The following is a 23974-nucleotide window of genomic DNA, read 5'->3' as shown; positions in this document are numbered from 1 at the left end:
CTATTTATCTAACATAAAATATAATTAGGATGAGAAATATTTCTTTCTTGACTTTTAATGGGTGCTAGTTCAAATAAACTCACATTTTATCCATTGGATCCACAAAATTTCCATAAGAAATATTGATTTCTAGCAATGCTTATAATCAATATGAAAATATTAATAAATAAAATTCAACCATATATACATGTATGTATTTACACAGAGATAAAAAACACGAAAATTGAATGTACTCATTGATGATAATTGCCATTTAGTATTGTAGGTAGGAAGAAATATATAATACTTTCTTTTTCATACTTAACAGAAATAACTGCAGCTCTATTTGAAAGTGAAGTTCATTGATACAATACCTCCTTTATGTAGAGTTCTCAGTTTTTTAAGGGCAGTAACGAAACTGTCCTTAATCCATAGTGTTTGTGGTGGTCACAAGGGTCCTGATGGTTCATGACATTCACCTTGTGCTCTTACCAGTGAAGTCTGTTATGGCATCTCGCTAGAACTTACAACTCTTTAACTTAGTCTTCTCATTGCCACTTTCATATCTCTGTTCCTTAAAGTATGGATGGCCGGATTTAATATGGGACTGAGGGCAAGGTCTATGATGGCAAAAATGTATCCATTGACTTGGTAGGGAAAGGCCACACATAGAGAAACATGCATGGAACAAAAAACGAAACCACTATAGTAATGTGAGCTGACAGTGATGAATGCTTTGGATAAATCTTTTGAAGAATGTTGTCTGACAATTATCAGAATAAAGATGTATGATACAATTAAGAAAAAGAAGGTGCCCCTAGATATGAAGCCACTGTTGGTAGTGACCATAAATTCTAGTTTGTAAGTGTCCATACATGCAAGTTTAATAACCCTAAAGAAATCAAAACAAAAGCTCCCCACATTAGTAGGGCCACAGAAAGGTAAATTTATGACAAAAAGAAACTGAGACACAGCATGAGTCACTCAGTAATCCAAGCAGCTACTATCAAAAGCATGCAGATTTTGGGACTCATAGTAGATAGTGGAGAGGCTTGGAAATTGCTGTGTACCTGTCATATGCCATGGCTATGAGCAGTACCATCTCAACTCCTCTATGACATGAATAAAGAACATTTGTATCATGCAGTTGTGGAAGGTGTTAAAGGTGACTGATTTTGCAACCACTGAAAAGATCAGAGATCATCCTAGGAACTGTGGTGGATGAAAGCCCCAGGTCAATGAAGGAGTGATAGGTTGTGTAAACAAAAATCCAAAATCACTGTTAACATAATGAAGAGGTTTCCCAAGATAATTCCCACAAAACACAAAGAGAAGAAAAGAAAAAGGAAGACCTGTATTCCCAAGGATTGTACAAGTCTTAGTAACACAAACTCAGTAACCACAGAGCCATTTACTTGGTCCACTGAATCATAAGGAAGGGAAGACTCTGAAGTGACCTGAAAGAAATTGTTGGGGACCGCCTCTGACCGGGAAAGTCCCCGCCATTACAAGATGGCACTTGGCTCACTGCCAGGAAAATAGCTGCAAGTAAACAACGAACGTTCTGGTGAAGCCCACCTAAAGGAGGACATAGTCATTGGCTGTTTCAAATTGAATCAGCATAGTAACAGGACTCTCATTGGCTCTCCCCATTGCTTGGCCCCTTATTGGTCACCCTGCCGCATATAAGCTAAGGAAGTTGACGAAATAAACGGATGAAGCATTAACACCATACCAGGCTGATTGTTGTTCTTGCGGGCGGAGGGCGACAAATGGTGCCGAGACCCGGGAATTGTTAACGAGTAGTAAACCTTGCAAGGAGAAAAACTGCAGGTAAGAGGGGAAGGGACCACAATCAAAGTGGTGGGAATCTTGTACAAGACCGCAACAAGAAGCGGGGCAGCCATAGAGCTGGGATTTTCTTATAGAAACCACAGGTAAGCGGGGAAAGTGGTGGGAATCTTGTACAAGACCGCAACAAGAAGCAGGACGGCCATAGAGCCAGGATTTTACAAGACCACAACAAGAAGCGGGGTGTCCATAGAGCCGCAATTTTCTTATCACTTGTGAAATTAACCTAAGCGGCCAGATGGGTTCTGAATTATCAAAATCTAGATTGGAGGGTTCTTTAAAGGACCTTCTCAAAGCCACCGGTGCACCTCTGAAATAAAAAACCGCCAGAGCATTTCTAACTACAGTGGAAACCGTTGCACCTTGGTTTTTGGACGAGGGTTTGTTAAATATTCTGCAATGGGATTATTTAGGAGAGGATCTTAAGAAAAGAGATAAAAGCAAACCATTGCCTCCTGGAACATTAGCTATATGGACTCTGGTCAGAGGATGCCTTGGGGAACATAAGCCGAGATGTGAGTCAGCTATTCAGGAGGGAGCTGAGCCCCTTGAGGAAGTTAAAGAGGAACGGTCATCTCGTGCTTCAGAAAGAAACAGTTCTAGTGAAGAGGAAGAGGAAATGTCAGGGGAGGAGTTAGAGGGAAAGAAGGGCAGAAACCTGAGCCCTTACAGTCTTTGCCCACAGCAACCCCTAGTGCCCCACCACCGTATAACACTTGTACGAATAGGGATAAATGTGGTTGTCATGCACCTACTACTGAGAGTTGGACAACTAAATGGAAAGAAGCTGGTCTCACCTCAGCTTTCCCAGTTTTAGAGGACCAAAATCACCAACGATACCACCAGCCGCTTGACTTTAAGTTAGTCAAGCAATTGAAGGAAGCAGTTATGCAGTATGGCCCTCAAGCAGCTTTTACTATCTCCTTCGTGGAGTCTATAGCAGGAATGAACTTAATTCCAGAAGACTGGGGGAATGTAGCAAGGGCCGCACTTTCCAGGGGACAATACTTGGTATGGAATACAGCATGGCAAGAACACTCTCAAGGTGTTGCTCAGCACAATGCCGCAGCCGGTAACCCGCAGTAAGTGAACAATTGCAATCAAAATATGACCTTCTCCCCAACGCCTGTTTGCATAGCCCCTCCTTTTCTTTTCCTCCTCTTTAATGGCAGCGATCTCAATGATGATCGTCTCAATTGCTCAAATGACAATTGCTCATTATCCCAATGCTGGAACGGTACCAACTTTCGCTTTGCTGTTGTCATGCGTATTCCCACTAACATTCCAGTCCCTGTTTCTATTACAGATGATGTATCCATAGTTCTTCTCTCACGACAAAAAAGAGACTTTGGAATCATTGCTTCCATAATAGCCGCTGTTGCAGCCTCCATTGAAGCAGCTACAGCTGCCACCGTGGCATTGGCCACTGCGGTACCAACAGCAGAGGCCTTAAATACTTTAGCTGAGGGTACCGCAGCTGCCTTACAAACGCAGTCGCAGTTGAATGCCCACCTTAAGGCTGGTTTATTAATTCTCAATCAATGAGTGGACCTACTGCAAGAACAAGTAGACATCCTGGCAGATATTATGAATTTTGGTTGCCTCGTTCCCTACCCCGCCCTTTGTGTTACCCCTGTAAAATTCTCTCAATTTAATAAGGCCAGGAATTCCTCCCAACAGCTCTCCCAGTATTTGCAGGGTGCTTGGTCTGACGATTTTCAAAATTTCACACGAATCCTTCTGGCTGAGATAACTCGAGGAAATAGTACGCGTGTGCAACCAGATTCCCTCCCAGAGCTATTTCAAACATTCAGCAATATGTTCCAGTTCACCAAACAATGGGCTGGCACAATTGGTCTTCTTGTCTTCCTCCTTATTGGCATTCTGCTTCTATTCAGAAGTTCGCCAATGGAGAACACAGCAGCGAGAGCAGAGCCGAGCTATAGCACAGGCCCTTATGTCAATAGAGGCTGGGACATCTCCCCAGATATGGCTAAGCATGCTATATTGGTAGTCAAAGACGGGTAAGATCAGTAGAGAAACATACCAACCTAGGACAGGACAGAGATCATCGATATCTTGTGTTTGATGACGGGTAAGGATGTTTTCTGCTACTGACGACCTAAGACAGGCACAATCTCTGCCATAAAACAAAAAAGGGGGAGATGTTGGGGACTGCCTCCAGCTGGGAAAGTCCCCGCCATTACAAGATGGCGCTTGGCTCACTGCCAGGAAAATACGCTGCAAATAAACAATGAACGTTCTGGTGAAGCCCGCCTAAAGGACATAGCCATTGGCTGTTTCAAATTGAATCAGCATAGTAACAGGACTCTCATTGGCTCTCCCCATTGCTTGGCCCCTTATTGGTCACCCTGCCACATATAAGCTAAGGAAGTTGACGAAATAAACGGATGAAACATTAACACCATACCAGGCTGATTGTCGTTCTTGCCGGCCGAGGGCAACAAGAAATGAAAGAAGGATCAGCTGTGAGGCGCTAAAAACTATGTGTTAACTGTTGATAATTTAACTTGGTTACTGACAGATCTTTTATTTAATTGATAGTAAATTATTAACAAAATCATGGGAACCCAGAGAATGGGTTTGGTAGTATGACCAAAGCTGCACTCAGAGGCCACCTATTGCATTACATTTGCTCTTATTTATTCAAGTACATAAAGTAATCAGGCAACTTAAGAAGTTAGAAATGGATGTACAAATTAAACTCAAGGAATTCAGGTAAAAGAAAATAATAAAAATTAAAAACAAAAATAATATGTATTGACTCCTAGAAAATTGGAAGAGTGTACATGAGCATATAAAAAAGTTTTTTTGAGGGGCACCTAGTTGGCTCAGTGGGTTGGGCCTCTGCCTTCAGCTCAGGTCATGATCTCGGCATCCTGGGATGGAGCCCCGCATCGGACACTCTGGTCAGCAGGGAGCCTGCTTCACCCTCTCTCTCTACCTGCCTACTTGTGATCTCTGTCTGTCAAATAAATAAATAAAATCATTAAAAAAAAGTTTTTTTGAAACAAAAAATAGACGGAACTTTTAAAAGAATAATAAAAGATTAGAAATGAGTATAGAATAGTAACAGTTAACATAATAGTTAAGACACTTCTGAAGTCTGTTCCTCATAAGTCCTTAAAAACAATTTGCTCAAAAGGAACACATAAATCATACTTGTAATTAAAATGCTATAGAGAGGCAAAATGTTTGTATCTTTATAATATAAAAAAGATCAAACCATTCAGTAAAACTTTCAAAACCTACTAGACATAATTGATACCAAGAAAGAATTCACAAATGTCAACTCCGTATGTGTAGGTATATTCATTCCTCTTTACAAATCAAAGAAATATAATAAAATATATATTAGTTTCCTATTAAATTACAAAGAATTTTGTAGTTATTATCAAAACCAGTAAGCCTCAATGAAATAGATATCTTCATACATTGCTGGGGGAAAACCAGTCTGATTCGAGCATTAAAAAATTTTTTTTGAGTTATGTATCAGGAATCTTGATCCTTATCATTTGGTGCAATAGTACTCCTTACAGAGTTCTATTTGACAGAAAAAGTTTCTGGCACAGAAATGTTCATTACCCTCTGCAGTGGAAAAACTGAACAATTTAAATGCCAAACATTGGTTTTAAGTCTGTTACAATATTTGCATATAATGGAATGTAATACAGTTATTAAAATAAATGTTTATAAAAGAATTTATAATAGCACTAGGAAGATTTTTCTCTAGAATATTAAGTGCAAAAAGGTAAACAAATTGCATAGTCAATATTTAAAATAACAGTAATTGATTCTTATTTTTTTAGAATCAAAAAAATCTCCTTAGATTTGAAATATTATTTGTTATACGTACTTTGTTTTTTGATAAAAACAGCAAAGGGCACCAGAGTGATTTATTTTGTTGAGCATTCTATTCTTGGTTTCAGCTCAGGTCATGTCAGGGTCATGAAATGGAGCCCCACTTCAAGCTCTGTGCACAGCATGGAGTCAACTTGAGATTCCCTCACGCTCCTTCTTCCTCTGCCCCACCCCTGCTGATGGTCTCTCACTCTCTAAAATAAATAAATAAATCTTAAAAAAAATCAAAGAGGATAGAGAGTTCAAGGAATGCTTTATTCAGAATGTTTGAAAACAAGGATTGACTCATAATTATTGGATGACAAATTAACTGAGGAAGTAATACTCTAATAGATCTCTCACTTAATCAGCCATCTTCATAAACTGCCAGAAATTGGTTCATAGATGTGATTATTAAGGTGTATGTGTGGGTTTGTGAGGGGAGTAGATATAGCTTAATAACTAAAGGGTCCTGATTAAGCTTCTTGTCATTGATATAAAACTATCATTAAGTTGGAGTTTTGGGGGGGCATTTCCATCCAGATAATTGACAGAGCATCTCCCCTGCTTCAGTTTGACTAGGGTTGGCCATTTGTAATATTCTGCTAACCATGAAATAAATAGAAATAAAGTAGATGTTCTGGTGGTCCGACCCAGTTCAGAGTGAACAAAGTTAGTAATGATACGAAATACTTAGCAAATATTAAGAGAACACAATAAATCTTCAAATAAATGGAGACAATGAAGTGCAAATGGGATAGCAAAAACAGTGTTGTGGGAATATAGCAGATGGACACAAGTAGGTTTTATTATTTTCCTATTTGCACATATATGAAATTATTTTTGTTACCTCTCCATTTTTACATTGTCTTCTTTTTTTAAAAATTAATTTATTTATTTTCAGAAAAAACAGTATTCATTATTTTTTCTCCACACCCAGTGCTCCATGCAATCCGTGCCCTCTATAATACCCACCACCTGGTACCCAAACCTCCCACCACCCCGTCACTTCAAACCCCTCAGATTGTTTTTCAGAGTCCATAGTCTCTCATGATTCACCTCCCCTTCCAATTTACCCCAACTCCCTTCTCCTCTCTAACACCCCTTGTCCTCCATGATATTTGTTATGTTCCACAAGTAAGTGAAACCATATGATAATTGACTCTCTCTGCTTGACTTATTTCACTCAGCAGAATCTCTTCCAGTCCTGTTCATGTTGCTACAAAAGTTGGGTATTCATCCTTTCTGATGGAGGCATAATACTCCATAGTGTATATGGACCACATCTTCCTTATCCATTCGTCTGTTGAAGGGTATCTTGGTTCTTTTCACAGTATGGCGACCGTGGCCATTGCTGCTATAAACATTGGGGTACAGATGGCCCTTCTTTTCACTACTTCTGTATCTTTGGGGTAAATACCCAGTAGTGCATGGGCAGGGTTATAGGAAAGTTCTATTTTTAATTTCTTGAGGAATCTCCACACTGTTCTCCAAAGAGGCTGCACCAACTTGCATTCCCACCAACAGTGGAAGAGGGTTCCCCTTTCTCCACATCCCCTCCAACCCCTCTTGTTTCCTGTCTTGCTAATTTTGGCCATTCTAACTGGTGTAAGGTGCTATCTCAATGTAATTTTAATTTGAATCTCCCTGATGGCCTGTGATGATGAAAATTTTTTCATGTGTCTGCTAGCCATTTGTATGTCTTTATTGGAGAAGCGTCTATCTATATCTTCAGCCCATTTTTTGATATGATTGTCTGTTTTGTGTGTGTTGAGTTTGAGGAGTTCATTATAGATCCTGGATATCAACCTTTTGTTTGTACTGTCATTTGCAAATATCTCCTCCCATCCGTGTGTTGCCTCTTTGTTTTCTTGACTGTTTCCTTTGCTGTGCAGAAGCTTCTGATTTTGATGAAGTCCCAAAAGTTCATCTTTGCTTTTGTTTCCTTTGCCTTTGGAGACATATCTTGAAAGAAGTTGCTATGGCTGATATCGAAGAGATTACTATGTTCTCCTCTAGGATTCTGATGGATTCCTGTCTCACATTGAGGTCTTTTATCCATTTTGAGTTTATCTTTGTATACAGTGTAAGAGAATGGTCGAGTTTCATTCTTCTACATATAGCTGCCCAGTTTTCCCAGCACCATTTATTGAAGAAACAGTCTTTTTTCCACTGTATATTTTTTCCTGTTTTGTTGAAGATTATTTGACCAAAGAGTTGAGGGTCCATATCTGGGCTCTCTACTCTGTTCCCCTGGTCTATGTGTCTGTTTTTATGCCAGTACCATGCTGTCTTGGTGATCACAGCTTTGTAGTAAAGCTTGAAATCAGGTAATGTGATGCTCCCAGTTTTATTTATGGTTTTCAACATTTGATTAGTGATTCGGGGTTTCTTCTCATTCCATACAAATTTTAGGATTATTTGCTCCAGCTCTTTGAAGAATACCAGTGGAGTTTTGATTGGAATATCATTAAAAGTATAGATTTATTTATTTGACAGACAGAACACAAGTTGGCGGAGAGGCGGATAGAGAGAGGAGGAATCAGGCTCCCTGCTGAGCAGAGAACCAGATGTGGGGTTTGAACCTAGGATCCTGGTATCATGACCTGAACCGAAGGTGGAAGCTTAACCCACTGAGCCACCCAGGTGCCCCCATATGAAGTATTTTAAATTTGAGATAATAATAATTTTAAGCCTTAATTCCAAAGGAATAATATTTATATGAAATGATTGTTAGAAATACAAAAGAGGGTAGACTTCTTTTTCAGAACAGGGAGAGCTGGCTCACTCGCTCTTTTTTTTTTTCAATTTTTTATTTTTTATAAACATATATTTTTATCCCCAGGGGTACAGGTCTGTGAATCGCTGGTTTACACACTTCACAGCACTCACCAAAGCACATACCCTCCCCAATGTCCATAATTCCACCCCCTTCTCCTAACCCCCCTCCCCCAGGAACCCTCAGTTTGTTTTGTGAGATTAAGAGTCACTTATGTTTTGTCTCCCTCCCAATCCCATCTTGTTTCATTTATTCTTCCCCTACCCACTTAATCACCCATGTTGCATCACCACTTCCTCATATCAGGGAGATCATATGATAGTTGTCTTTCTCTGCTTGACTTATTTCACTAAGCATGATACACTCTAATTCCATCCATGTTGTCGTAAATGGCAAGATTTCATTTCTTTTGGTGGCTGTATAGTATTCCATTGTGTATATATACCACATATTCCTGATCCATTTATCTGTGGATGGACATCTAGGTTCTTTCCATAGTTTGGCTATTGTGGACATGGCTGCTATAAACATTCGGGTGCACGTGCCCCTTTGGATCACTACGTTTGTATCTTTAGGGTAAATACCCAGTAGTGCAATTGCTGGGTCATAGGGCAGTTCTATTTTCAACATTTTGGGGAACCTCCATGCTGTTTTCCAGAGTGGCTGCACCAGCTTGCATTCCCAACAACAGTGTAGGAGGGTTCCCCTTTCTCCGCATCCTTGCCAGCATCTGTCATTTCCTGACTTGTTGATTTTAGCCATTCTGACTGGTGTGAGGTGATATCTCATTGTGGTTTTGATTTGTATTCCCCTGATGCCGAGTGATATGGAGCACTTTTTCATGTGTCTGTTGGCCATCTGGATGTCTTCTTTGCAGAAATGTCTGTTCATGTCCTCTGCCCATTTCTTGATTGGATTATTTGTTCTTTGGGTGTTGAGTTTGCTAAGTTCTTTATAGATTTTGTACACTAGTCCTTTATCTGATATGTCGTTTGCAAATATCTTCTCCCATTCTGTCAGTTGTCTTTTGATTTTGTTAACTGTTTCCTTTGCTGTGCAAAATCTTTTGATCTTGATGAAATCCCAATAGTTCATTTTTGCCCTTGCTTCCCTTGCCTTTGGCGATGTTCCTAGGAAGATGTTGCTGTGGCTGAGGTCGAAGAGGTTGCTGCCTGTTTCTCCTCAAGGATTTTGAGGGATTCCTTTCTCACATTGAGGTCCTTCATCCATTTTGAGTCTATTTTTGTGTGTGGTGTAAGGAAATGGTCCAATTTCATTTTTCTGCATGTGGCTGTCCAATTTTCCCAACCCCATTTATTGAAGAAGCTGTCTTTTTTTCCATTGGACATTCTTTCCTGCTTTGTTGAAGATTAGTTGACCATAGATTTGAGGGTCTATTTCTGGGCTCTCTATTCTGTTCCATTGATCTATGTGTTTGTTTTTGTGCCAGTACCATGCTGTCTTGATGATGACAGCTTTGTAATAAACCTTGAAGTCCGGAATTGTGATGCCACCAACTTTGGCTTTCTTTTTCAATATTCCTTTGGGTATTCGAGGTCTTTTCTGGTTCCATATAAATTTTAGAATTATTTATTCCATTTCTTTGAAAAAGATGGGTGGTACCTTGATAGGAATTGCATTAAATGTGTAGATTGCTTTAGGTAGCATAGACATTTTCACAATATTTATTCTTCCAATTCAGGAACACGGAACATTTTTCCATTTCTTTGTTTCCTCAATTTCTTTCATGAGTAGTTTATAGTTTTTTGAGTATAGATTCTGTGCCTCTTTGGTTAGGTTTATTCCTAGGTATCTTATGGTTTTGGGTGCAATTGTAAATGGGATGGACTCCTTAATTTCTCTTTCTTCTGTCTTGCTGTTGGTGTAGAGAAATGCAACTGATTTCTGTGCATTGATTTTATATCCTGACACTTTACTGAATTCCTGTATAAGTTCTAGCAGTTTTGGAGTGGAGTCTTTTGGGTTTTCCACATATAGTATCATATCATCTGCGAAGAGTGATAGTTTGACTTCTTCTTTGCTGATTTGGATGCCTTTAATTTCCTTTTGTTGTCTTATTGCTGAGGCTCGGACTTCTAGTACTATGTTGAATAGCATTGGTGATAATGGACATCCCTGCTGTGTTCCTGACCTTAGCGGAAAAGCTTTCAGTATTTCTCCATTGAGAATATTTGGGGTGGGTTTTCATAGATGGCTTTGATGATATTGAGGTATGTGCCCTCTATCCCTACACTTTGAAGAGTTTTGATCAGGAAGGGATGCTGTACTTTGTCAAATGCTTTTTCAGCATCTATTGAGAGTATCATATGGTTCTTGTTCTTTCTTTTATTGATGTGTTGTATCACATTGACTGATTTGCGGATGTTGAACCAACCTTGCAGCCCTGGAATAAATCCCACTTGGTCGTGGTGAATAATCCTTTTAATGTACTGTTGAATCGTATTGGCTAGTATTTTGTTGAGTATTTTCGCATCTGTGTTAATCAAGGATATTGGTCTATAGCTCTCTTTTTTGGTGGGATCCTTGTCTGGTTTTGGGATCAAGGTGATGCTGGCCTCATAAAATGAGTTTGGAAGTTTTCCTTCCATTTCTATTTTTTGGAACAGTTTCAGGAGAATAGGAATTAGTTCTTCTTTAAATGTTTGGTAGAATTCCCCCGGGAAGTCGTCTGGCCCTGGGCTTTTGTTAGTTTGGAGATTTTTAATGACTGTTTCAATCTCCTTACTGGTTATGGGTCTGTTCAGGCTTTCTACTTCTTCCTGGTTCAGTTGTGGTAGTTTATATGTTTCTAGGAATGCATCCATTTCTTCCAGATTGTGAAATTTGTTGGCGTAGAGTTGCTCATAGTATGTTCTTATAATAGTTTGTATTTCTTTGGTGTTAGTTGTGATCTCTCCTCTTTCATTCATGATTTTATTTATTTGGGTCCTTTCTCTTTTCTTTTTGATAGTCGGGCCAGGGGTTTATCAATTTTATTAATTCTTTCAAAGAACCAGCTCCTAGTTTCGTTGATTTGTTCTATTGTTTTTTTGGTTTCTATTTCATCGATTTCTGCTCTGATCTTTATGATTTCTCTTCTCCTGCTGGGCTTAGGGTCTCTTTCTTGTTCTTTCTCCAGCTCCTTTAGGTGTAGGGTTAGGTTGTGTACCTGAGACCTTTCTTGTTTCTTGAGAAAGGCTTGTACGGCTATATATTTTCCTCTCAGGACTGCCTTTGTTGTGTCCCACAGATTTTGAACCATTGTATTTTCATTATCATTTGTTTCCATGATTTTTTTCAATTCTTCTTTAATTTCCTGGTTGACCCATTCTTTCTTTAGAAGGATGCTTTTTAGTCTCCATGTATTTGGGTTCTTTCCAAACTTCCTCTTGTGGTTGAGTTCTAGCTTCAGAGCATTGTGGTCTGAAAATATGCAGGGAATGATCCCAATCTTTTAATACCGGTTGAGTCCTGATTTAGGACTGAGGATGTGATCTATTCTGGAGAATGTTCCATGTGCACTAGAGAAGAATGTGTATTCTGTTGCTTTGGAATGAAATGTTCTGAATATATCTGTGATGTCCATCTGGTCCAGTGTGTCGTTTAAGGCCTTTATTTCCTTTTGCTTGGATGATCTGTCCATTTCAGCGAGGGGAGTGTTAAAGTCCCCTACTATTATTGTATTATTGTTGATGTGCTTCTTTGATTTTGTTATTAATTGGTTTATATAGTTGGCTGCTCCCACGTTGGGGGCATAGATATTTAAAATTGTTAGATCTTCTTGTTGGACAGACCCTTTGAGTATGATATAGTGTCCTTCCTCATCTCTTATTATAGTCTTTGGCTTAAAATCCAATTGATCTGATATAAGGATTGCCACTCCTGCTTTCTTCTGATGTCCATTAGCATGGTAAATTCTTTTCCAGCCCCTAACTTTAAATCTGGAGGTGTCTTTGGCTTAAAATGAGTTTCTTGGAGGCAACGTATAGATGGGTTTTGGTTTTTTATCCATTCTGATACCTGTGTCTTTTGTTTGGGGCATTTAGCCCATTAACATTCAGGGTAACTATTGAGAAATATGAATTTAGTGCCATTGTATTGCCTGTAAGGTGACTGTTACTGTATATGGTCTCTGTTCCTTTCTGATCTACCACTTGTAGGCTCTCTCTTTGCTTAGAGGACCCCTTTCAATATTTCCTGTAGAGCTGGTTTGGTGTTTGCAAATTCTTTCAGTTTTTGTTTGTCCTGGAAGCTTTTAATCTCTCCTATTTTCAATGATAGCCTAGCTGGATATAATATTCTTGGCTGCATGTTTTTCTCATTTAGTGCTCTGAAAATATCATGTCAGCTCTTTCTGGCCTGCCCAGTCTCTGTGGATAAGTCAGCTGCCAATCTAATATTTTTACCATTGTATGTTACAGACTTCTTTTCCCGGGCTGCTTTCAGGATTTTCTCTTTGTCACTAAGACTTGTAAATTTTACTATTAGGTGATGGGGTATGGGCCTAATCTTATTGATTTTGAGGGGCATTTTCTGAACCTCCTGAATTTTGATGCTCGTTCCCTTTGCCATATTGGGGAAATTCTCCCCAGTAATTCTCTCCAGTATACCTTCTTCTCCCCTCTTTCTTCTTCTTCTGGAATCCCAATTTTCTAATGTTGTTTCATCTTATGGTATCACTTATCTCTCAAATTGTCCCCTCGTGGTCCAGTAGCTGTTTGTCCCTCTTTTGCTCAGCTTCTTTATACTCTGTCATTTCGTCTTCTATATCGCCAATTCTTTCTTCTGCCTCATTTATCCTAGCAGTGAGAGCCTCCATTTTTGATTGCACCTCATTAATAGCTTTTTTGATTTCAACTTGGTTAGATTTTAGTTCTTTTATTTCTCTAGAAAGGGCTTTTATATCTCCTGAGAGGGTTTCTCTAATATCTTCCATGCCTTTTTCGAGCCCGGCTAGAACCTTGAGAATTGTCATTCTGAACTCTACTTCTGACATATTATCAATGTCTGTATTGATTAGGTCCCTAGCCTTCCGTACTGCCTCTTGTTCTTTTTTTTTGTGGTGAATTTTTCCATCTTTTCATTTTGCCCAACTAAGAGTATATAAAGGAGGAAGTAAAATACTAAAAGGGTGGCAACAACCCCACGAAAATATGCTTTTACCATATCAGAAGAGATCCCAAATCGTGAGGGGGGAGAAAGGGGATAAAAAGAGGTTCAAAAAGAAAGAAAGAAAGAAAAAAAAAGAATTAAAAAAAGAAAACGAATAGAGAAAAGTATTAAAATATATATATACATATATACATTAAACTAGTTAAAAAACGTTAAAAAAGAAAAGGGTAAAAGTTAAAAAAAATTTTTAGCAAAAGAAGATAAAAAAGAAAAAAAATGAAAAAGAAAAATATTAAATTACCTGTAAGACTAAAAAATCACAGGGAGAAAGCCATGAGTTCCATGCTTTTCTTTCTCCTCCTCTGGAATTCTGCTGCTCTCCTTGGTATTGATACCACATTCCTTGGTAGGTGAACTTGGTTTTGGCTGGATTTCTTGTTGATCTTTTGGGGAAGGGGCCTGGTGTAGTGATTCTCAAGTGTCTTTGCCCCATGCAGAATTGCACCACCCTTCCCAGGGCCGGGCTGAGCAATCTGCTTGGCTTTCCTTTCAGGAGCTTTTGTTCCCTGAGCTCTATCTGTAGAGTTCTGGAGGATGAGAATAGAAATGGCAACCTCCTGGTCTCCGGTCCAGAGGAGCCGAGAGCCCGGGGCCCGACTCCTCAGTGTGCCCTCAGAGAACAGCGCCCATAACTCCCAGTAACTGCCTGACCTCCGGCCACGTTCCGAGCACACCGAGCCTGCGACCCGTTCAAGGTAACACCGAGCTGTGATCTTACTGTTGGCTCTGTCTCTGTAGCCGGCTTTCCCGTTCCAATACCCACAAGCTATGTGAAACTCAGACACCCCCGATCCTTCTGTGATCCTGCGGGACCTGAGGGCACGCTGACCCCGCGTGGGCTTCACCGCAGTTTAGCCACTGGAGTGATGTCCCACAGTGGAATAGACTTTTAAAAGTCCTGATTTTGTGCTCTGTTGCTCCACCACTTGCCAGGAGCCGGCCCCTCCCCCCCGGGGTCTATCTTCCCGTCGCTTTGGATTCACTTCTCCGCCAGTCCTACCTTTCAGAAAGTGGTTGTTTTTCTGTTTCCAGAATTGCTATTCTTCTTCTCTTCACTCTGCCGATGGATTTGCAAGTGTTTGCAATCTTTAGATAAGCTATCTAGCTGATATCCTGATAGCTGAAGTAGTCTCAGCCTGCTACTTCGCCATCTTGACTCCTCCCTCACTCTCTTTTTAAATTTTTTTTTCTTCTCACTCTCTTTTTCTTTTTACTACCTGATTCTATTTTTTAAATTTTTAATTTTTTTTCAGTTTTAGACAATATTTTTATTATATTTTTAATTTTTAAAAATTTTATTTATTTATTTATTTATTTTCAGAAAAACAGTATTCATTAATTTTTCACCACACCTCATGCTCCATGCAATCTGTGCCCTCTATAATACCCACCACCTCGTACCCCAACCTCCCACACCCCCACCACTTCAAACCCCTCAGATTGTTTTTCAGAGCCCATAGTCTCTCATGATTCATCTCCCCTTCCAATTTGCCCCAACTCCCTTCTCCTCTCTAACACCCCTTGTCCTCCATGCTTTTTGTTATGCTCCACAAATAAGTGAAACCATGTGATAATTGACTCTCTCTGCTTGACTTATTTCACTCAGCATAATCTCTTCCAGTCCTGTCCATGTTGCTACAAAAGTTGGGTATTCATCCCATAATACTCCATAGTGTAAATGGACCACATCTTCCTTATCCATTCGTCTGTTGAAGGGCATCTAGGTTCTTTCCACAGTTTGGCGACCGTGGCCATTGCTGCTATAAACATTGGGGTACAGATGGCCCTTCTTTTCACTACTTTTGTATCTTTGGGGTAAATACCCAGGAGTGCAATTGCAGGGTCATAGGGAAGCTCTATTTTTAATTTCTTGAGGAATCTCCACACTGTTCTCCAAAGAGGCTGAACCAACTTGCATTCCCACCAACAGTGGAAGAGGGTTCCCCTTTCTCCACATCCTCTCCAACACACATTGTTTCCTGTCTTGTTAATTTTGGCCATTCTAACTGATGTAAGGTGATAACTCAATGTGGTTTTAATTTGAATCTCCTTGCTGGCTAGTGATGATGAGCATTTTTTCATGTGTCTGATAGCCATTTGTATGTCTTGATTGGAGAGGTGTCTTTTCATATCTTCTTCCCATTTTTTGATATGATTGTCTGTTTTGTGTGTGTTGAGTTTGAGGAGTTCTTTATAGATCCTGGATATCAACTTTTGGTCTGTACTGTCATTTACAAATATTGTCTCCCATTCCGTTGGTTGCCTCTTTGTTTTCTTGACTGTTTCCTTTGCTGTGCAGAAGGTTTTGATTTTGATGAAGTCCCAAAAGTTTATTTTCGCTTTCGTTTCCTTTGCCTTTGGAGACATATCTTGTGCAGAAATCAGTGGCTTTCTCATACACTAACAATGAAAATACAGAAAGGGAAATTAGAGAATCGATTCCATTGACTATAGCACCAAGGACCATAAGATACCGGGGAATAAACCTAACCAAAGTGGTAAAGGATCTGTACTTGAGGGACTACAGAACACTCATGAAAGAAATTTAAGAAGACACAAAAAGATGGAAGACCATTCCATGCTCTTCATCGGAAGAATAAACATTGTTAAAATGCCTATACTGCCTAGAGCAATCTATACTTTTAATGCCATTCCGATCAAAATTCCACAGGTATTCTTCAAAGATCTGGAGAAAATAATCCTAAAATTTGTATGGAATCAGAAGAGACCCCGAATTGCTAAGGAAATGTTGAAAAACAAAAATAAAGCTGGGGGCATCACGTTACCTGATTTCAAGCTTTATGACAAAGCTGTTATCACCAAGACTACATGGTTCTGGCATAAAAGCAGACACATAGACCAGTGGAACAGAGTAGAGAGCCCAGATATGGACCCTCAACTCTATGGTCAATTAATCTTCGACAAAACAGGAAAAAATACACAGTGGAAAAAAGACAGTCTCTTCAATAAATGGTGCTGGGAGAACTGGACATCTATAAGTAGAAGAATGAAATTCGACCATTCTCTTAGATCGTACACAAAGATAAACTCAAAATGGATAAAAGACCTCAACATGAGACAGGAATCCATCAGAATCCTAGAGGAGAACATAGGCAGTAATCTCTTTGGTATCAGCCACAGCAATTTCTCTCACTCTCTTTTTAAAGGAAATCCTACTCAATGGGGGCATTTGCTGAGAGGAATGAACCAAGTCCTCTCATTGTATGCTGCAGCTTGCCCACATTCCACCCCTTCTGTGGGTCACTGTTATGGTTGTGCAAGGATGGCAGTATCTTTGAGAGCACACACACCGAATCTTTGAGAAGGCACATACTGGAGACCAGTGGGTGAACATCTCTGTAGTAGCCATGTATTCATAGAAGAAAAGGACCTAAGAAAAGGCTCTTTCTCCTTGATTAGTATTATACTATTCAAGCCAAGGAAGTTCTCATTCTCTTTTTTCTTCTACTTTTCCTCAGTCACTTAGGGCCTCTGGGCTAGGAAGATATCTGACCCCCTTCCTTTCATTTTTCAGGCTTTCTTCCTTCTCCTTCTTCCTGTGCCATCATTCCTCCTTTGTCATGTCAAGTTGTGCAAGACATGAAACCTGTGGAAGAGGCAATTTATCAGAGTCATTTAAAAGCCCTTCACTCACTGCTCTGTCCCTTTCTAATTTTCCTTACTGCTGTCCTACTAATTTATTAATTTCTCTTCTTTCCTTTATTGAGGTATAAATGAAATATAATATTGTTAGTTTGGGGCATAGAAAATAATGATTCAGTTTTTGTATATATTGCAAAATGATAACCACAATAAACCTAGTTAATATCTGTCACCATACATTACTCTCTTCTTTATAAATTTTTTAAAAAATTAAAAAAAATATTTATTTATTTGACAGAGAGAGAGACAGCAAGAGAAGGAACACAAGCAGAGTGAGTGGGAGCAGGAGCTACAGGCTTCCTGTGGAGCAGGTAGCCAGATGCAGGGCTGGATTCCAGGACCCTGGGACCATGACCTGAGCCGAAGGTGGACCCTTAACGACTGAGCTATCCAAGCACCCACAATACTCTCTTTTAAATGGCTCTATTATAACTGATAAATTGCTTCTTCCACAGGTTTCATGTCTTAAACAATTTGTTTTGCACAGAGGCTCAGCCATGGAGTGTGAATGAGTGGAGAATATCTAAGTGGCTAGGGTAGAGTTACTTAGAGCAGTGTCTTTCATACTTTTTGATAGTGACCCACAGTAGGGAATACAGTATACATTGCAGCATATAACCTGTCCCTTCCCCACAAAGAACTGAAATGAAGTTTCACTTAATGACATTTAATTTTGATGATGTTTTCTGTTGTTCTTTCCTTTCCGTTTCTCTTGTCTTCTGTTAAAAAACTTGCTTACAACCTCCTTGTGGACTACAGAAAATCTGCTTACTTAGAAAATTACAGAGAAGATACAGAATTACATGTACTGCTTCCAGTAGAGAACAGAATGAATACACCAAGATAAATGTTATGTCGTTCTAATAGAAAAAAAATCGAGTCTTCTTTTATTATTATTATGAATTTTTGAGCCATTAAATATTTTTCTACAACATGATTTTTTTAAAAAGCTTTTTATTTATTGAGGGAGGAAGGGGGAGAGAGAGAGAGTGCACATGCTTAAGGGGGGAGCAAAAGGAGAGAGAACCAGACTCGCTGCTGAGCTGGATTCCAGGATACCTGTTTGATGACATGAGGTGAAGGCAGATGCATAACCATCTGTGCCATTCTGACACCCTCTAGTCCCACTTTAATGTAGTAATTGATAGCAAAACATTTCTACATTTATTTATTTATCTATCTATTTATTTGTTTTTAAATATTTTATTTATTTATTTAGCAGAGAGAAAGAGAGAGAGAGAGAGAGAGAGAGAGAGATTATAAGTAGGCAGAGAGGCTGGCAGAGAGAAAGGGGGAAGCAGGGTCCTTGCTGAGCAGAGAGCCCAACGTGGTTCTTGATCCCAGGACCTTGGGATGATGACCTGAATCGAAGGCAGAGGCCTTAACCCATTGAGACACCCAGGTGCCCCTTTGTCATGGCCAGCGTGACAAATTGACCAGGAGAATGTCAGGGCTAAGAGGATGGTGAAAAGAAATTAAGAGACAAAGAGATGGGGGCAGGAGGGACACTGAAGATGATGTCCAGCAGTGCTGATTTTATTCCACATCTTACAGTCATTTATAAGGGAGACCAGAATAGGAGGAGTAATACATCAGTACCTAATCAGATGATTGCAAGTTTCTGTAACAAGTTTACATTAACTACAAGCAAACCTCGTGATACCAGGTAGTTTCGGCTAAAGCCATTAGCAAGACAATCAACCAGGGAGTGGGTTATGGGAGGTACAGGAACAACCAGGACCAACTAAGAATTCAGGACCCTGGCCACATTGTTCCCTTCTATAGGGAGAGCATGTGGGAAGTCACGTAGACGAGCGCACAACACATAGCACAGACCCTTTTCTCAGTGTAACTCTATTTTCCTGTCCTTAACCTTGTCAAGGTGTCCGGACTTTGAAGGAGACACAAGTCAGGGCCTGGTTTGATCCTCAACTCCAACCATCCCGTAGCCTCCAAAACCCCTTCTACATTTATTTAAATTAGCTGATCATTCTGAACTGTGCAAAGTTTTCACATCTATCATTGCTTCTTTTCAGACTCATTATTTAAAGTTATACACACACACACACATACACACACACACACACACACAGACATACATATTTTCCTTCCAAGATTTTTAAAATTCCAGTTAGTTCACATACATTGTAACATTATTATTTTAAAAAATATTTCATTTATTTATTTTAGAGAGACAGAGAGTGAATGAGAGTGAGAAAGAATCTGAAAAAGACTGCAGTGAGCACAGGGCCCAAAGCAAGTCCTGATTCTACAACCAAAATATGACCTGTGCTGAAACCAAGAGCTGGATGCTTAACCAACTGAGCCACCCAGATGAACCTACACTGTAATATTAGTTTCAAATGTGTATAGTGATTTAACATTTCCATGCAGTACTTAGTGCTCATCACAACAAATGCACTCCTTAATCCCCATCACTCATTTCACCCATCCCCCTTTACCTCAGGTTTAGTAACCATTGTTTTGTTTTCTATAGTTAAGAGTTTGTTTCTTGGTTTTACTCTTTGATTTATTCCCAATTTTCATTTGTTTTGTTTATTAAATTCCACATTTGAGTGAAGTCATTTGGTATTTGTCTTTATCTTACTTATTTCACCTAGCATAATCCTCTTTAGCTCCCTTCACATTGTTGCAAATGGCAAGATTTCATTCTTTTTTATGGCTGAGTTTCCACTGTGTGTATATATTACATCTTCTTTACCCATTCATCAGTTGATGGACATTTGGGCTCTCTCCTTTATTTGGCTATTGCTGATAATGCTGCTATAGACATCAGGGTGTGTGTATCCCTTTCAATTAGTGCTTAAAAAATTAAAAATTAAAATGACATATATATAACCAAAGCAAATAAAATTTACTCCCTGAAAATCATCTACAGATTTCTGTATATATTTGTTTTTGTTTTTTTTTCCTATTCCTTTCACATTCTGGAATAACATTTTATCATAAGGTAAATATACATCTTTTCCCTTGATAAACCAGATTCTATTACTCGCATAGTCTGTAAAACTTTTTGGTGATGTTACTTCTGGTATATTCTCAGTCACCCATATTAATTATGACTTTTTAAAAAAATTTATTTTTTATTTTCAGCATAACAGTATTCATTATTTTGCACCACACCCAGTGCTCCATGCAATCTGTGCCCTCTATAATACCCACCACCTGGTACCCTGACCTCCCACCCCCTGCACCTTCAAAACCCTCAGATTGTTTTTCAGAGTCCATAGTCTCTCATAGTTCACCTCCCCTTCCAATTTCCCCCAACCACCTTCTCCTCTCCATCTCCCCTTGTCCTCCATGCTATCTGTTATGTTCTACAAATAAGTGAAACCATATGATAATTGACTCTCTCTGCTTGACTTATTTCTCTCAGCATAATCTCTTCTGATCAAAATTCCACCGGTATTCTTTAAAGAGCTGGAACAAATAATCCCAAAATCTGTATGGAATCAGAAGAGACCCCGAATTGCTAAGGAAATGTTGAAAAACAAAAATAAAACTGGCGGCATCACGTTACCTGATTTCAGGCTTTACTACAAAGCTGTGATCACCAAGACAGCATGGTACTGGCATAAAAACAGACACATAGACCAGGGGAACAGAGTAGAGAGCCCAGATATGGACCCTCAAATCTATGGTCAAATAATCTTCGACAAAACAGGAAAACATATACAGTGGAAAAAAGACAGTGTCTTCAATAAATGGTGTTGGGAAAACTGGACAGCTATATGTAGAAGAATGAAACTCGACCATTCTCTTACACTGTACACAAAGGTAAACTCAAAATGGATAAAAGACCTCAATGTGAGACAGGAATCCATCAGAATCCTAGAGGAAAACATAGGCAGTAACCTCTTCGATATCAGCCACAGCAACTTCTTTCAAGGTATGTCTCCAAAGGCAAAGGAAACAAAAGCGAAAATGAACTTTTGGGACTTCATCAAAATCAAAACCTCTGCACAGCAAAGGAAACAGTCAAGAAAACAAAGAGGCAACCCACGGAATGGGAGAATATATTAATTATGACTTTTAAACAACAAAGCTAATATCTATTTTACTGAGAGTTTTGAAGGTAATTGAGAATTGCCTGGCATATACAATCATTTTAGTAAACTAGCAAAGCTCATGAGCACATTAAATATAATGCCCAATGCCACACACACCCTACTTATACCTTCTAATAGGCAAGAAATATTATTCTTAAATGAGCACATTGACTAAGTTGATCAAAAGATATAGACATTCTATAGAGATAAGTCACACACTGTGACCAGTTGTTCAAAATTTAACCTTATTTTAAAATTATCCAAAAAATATTCATTAATAACTTTATGCTAAATCAAGGTATTAAAATTGCTAAGGATATTAGACATTATGTTTAAGTGGACACACTGCAGAATTTTCAGAAGTGTAACAAATTGGAAATGTAATTTTACGTTTTTTTTTCTCATTTTAAATGCTTGTTTTATGCTCTGTACTGTAATGATCAGTAAGAAAATGTATAGCTGTTCTGTAAAAAATATCAAATTAGTCTGTATTGCCCAAGAATTTACTTATATTATATGATCTTATGATTTCATATAAAAATGCTTCTGAGTTAGAGAATTCTATGAGAATTTGTTTCTGAAGAATCCAATTAATTAATTAACTAATTAATTAGTAAATTAATTGAGATAGATTGATCAGGAGAGCTGGAGGGGCAGATGGAGAGAGAATCTTTTTTAAATTTTTTATTTTTTATAAACATATATATATATTTAAATTTATTTTCATTGTAACATTATTCATTTTTTTGCACCACACCCAGTGCTCTATGCAATTGGTGCCTTCTCCAATAACCACCATATGATTCCCCCAACCTCCCACCCACCCCCCTTCAAAACCCTCAGATTGTTTTTCAAAGTCCATAGTCTCTCATGGTTCACCTCCCCTTCCAATTTCCTCCAACTCCCTTCTCCTCTCTAACTCCCCATGTCCTCCATGCTATTTGTTATGCTCCACAAATAAGTGAAACCATATGATAATTGTCTCTCTCTGCTTGACTTATTTCACTCAGCAGAATCTCTTCCAGTCCCGTCCATGTTGCTACAAAAGTTGGGTATTCGTCCTTTCTGATGGAGGCATAATACTCCATAGTGTATATGGAGCACATCTTCCTTATCCATTCGTCCGTTGAAGGGCATCTTGGTTCTTTCCACAGTTTGGCGACCGTGGCCATTGCTGCTATAAACATTGGGGTACAGATGGCCCTTCTTTTCACTACTTCTGTATCTTTGGGGTAAATACCCAGGAGTGCAATTTCAGGGTCATAGGGAAGTTCTATTTTTAATTTCTTGAGGCATCCCCTCACTGTTCTCCAAAGAGGCTACACCAACTTGCATTCCCACCAACAGTGGAAGAGGGTTCCCCTTTCTCCACATCCCCTCCAACACATGTTGTTTCCTGTCTTGCTAATTTTGGCCATTCTAACTGGTGTAAGGTGATACCTCAATGTGTTTTAATTTGAATCTCCCTGATGGCCTGTGATGATGAACATTTTTTCATGTGTCTGATAGCCATTTGTATGTCTTGATTGGAGAAGTGTCTGTTCATATCTTCTGCCCATTTTTTGATATGATATGATAAACTGTTTTGTGTGTGTTGAGTTTGAGGAGTTCTTTATAGAGCCTGGATATCAACCTGTACTGTCTGTACTGTCACTTGCAAATATCTCCTCCCATTCCGTGGGTTGCCTCTTTGTTTTCTTCACTGTTTCCTTGGCTGTGCAGAAGCTTTTGATTTTGATGAAGTCCCAAAAGTTCATTTTCGCTTTCGTTTCCTTTGTCTTTGGAGACATATCTTGAAAGAAGTTGCTGTGGTTGATATCGAAGACATTACTGCCTATGTTTTCCTCTAGGATTCTGATGGATTCCTGTCTCACATTGAGGTCTTTTATCCATTTTGAGTTTATCTTTGTGTACGGTGTAAGAGAATGGTCGAGCTTCATTCTTCTACATATAGCTGCCCAGTTTTCCCAGCACCATTTATTGAAGAGACTGTCTTTTTTCCCACTGTATATGTTTTCCTGTTTTGTCGAAGATTATTTGACCATAGAGTTGAGGGTCCATATCTGGGCTCTCTACTCTGTTCCCCTGGTCTATGTGTCTGTTTTTATGCCAGTACCGTGCTGTCTTGGTGATCACAGCTTTGTAGTAAAGCCTGAAATCAGGTAACGTGATGCCGCCAGTTTTATTTTTGTTTTTCAACATTTCCTTAGCAATTCGGGGTGTCGTCTGATTCCATACAAATTTTGGTATTATTTGTTCCAGCTCTTTGAAAAATACAGGTGGAATTTTGATTGGAATAGCATTAAAAGTATAGATTTCTCTAGGCAATATAGACATTTTAACAATGTTTATTCTTCCGATCCAAGAGCATGGAATGGTGTTCCATCTTTTTGTGTCTTTTTCAATTTCTTTCATGAGACTTCTGTAATTCCTCTAGTACAGATCCTTTACCTCTTTGGTTAGGTTTATTCCCCAGTATCTTATGGTTCTTGTTGCTATAGTAAATGGAATCAATTCTCTAATTTCCCTTTCAGTATTTTCATTGTTAGTGTATAAGGAAGCCACTGATCTGTACATTGACTTTGTATCCTGCCATGTT

General features: G+C 39.0%; 1 pseudogene; it reads right to left on the bottom strand.

Annotated features, from left to right (window-relative positions):
- Positions 1 to 513: 513 nt before the first annotated feature.
- LOC131837154 (olfactory receptor 4F6-like) lies at positions 514 to 1886 on the bottom strand (annotated as a pseudogene).
- Positions 1887 to 23974: the final 22088 nt, after the last annotated feature.

This window comes from Mustela lutreola, chromosome 7, assembly GCF_030435805.1.
Source record: "Mustela lutreola isolate mMusLut2 chromosome 7, mMusLut2.pri, whole genome shotgun sequence".
Lineage (NCBI taxonomy): Eukaryota > Metazoa > Chordata > Mammalia > Carnivora > Mustelidae > Mustela > Mustela lutreola.
The sequence above is the reverse complement of the archived record's forward strand: the minus strand, read 5'-3'. Positions and strand labels throughout refer to the sequence as shown.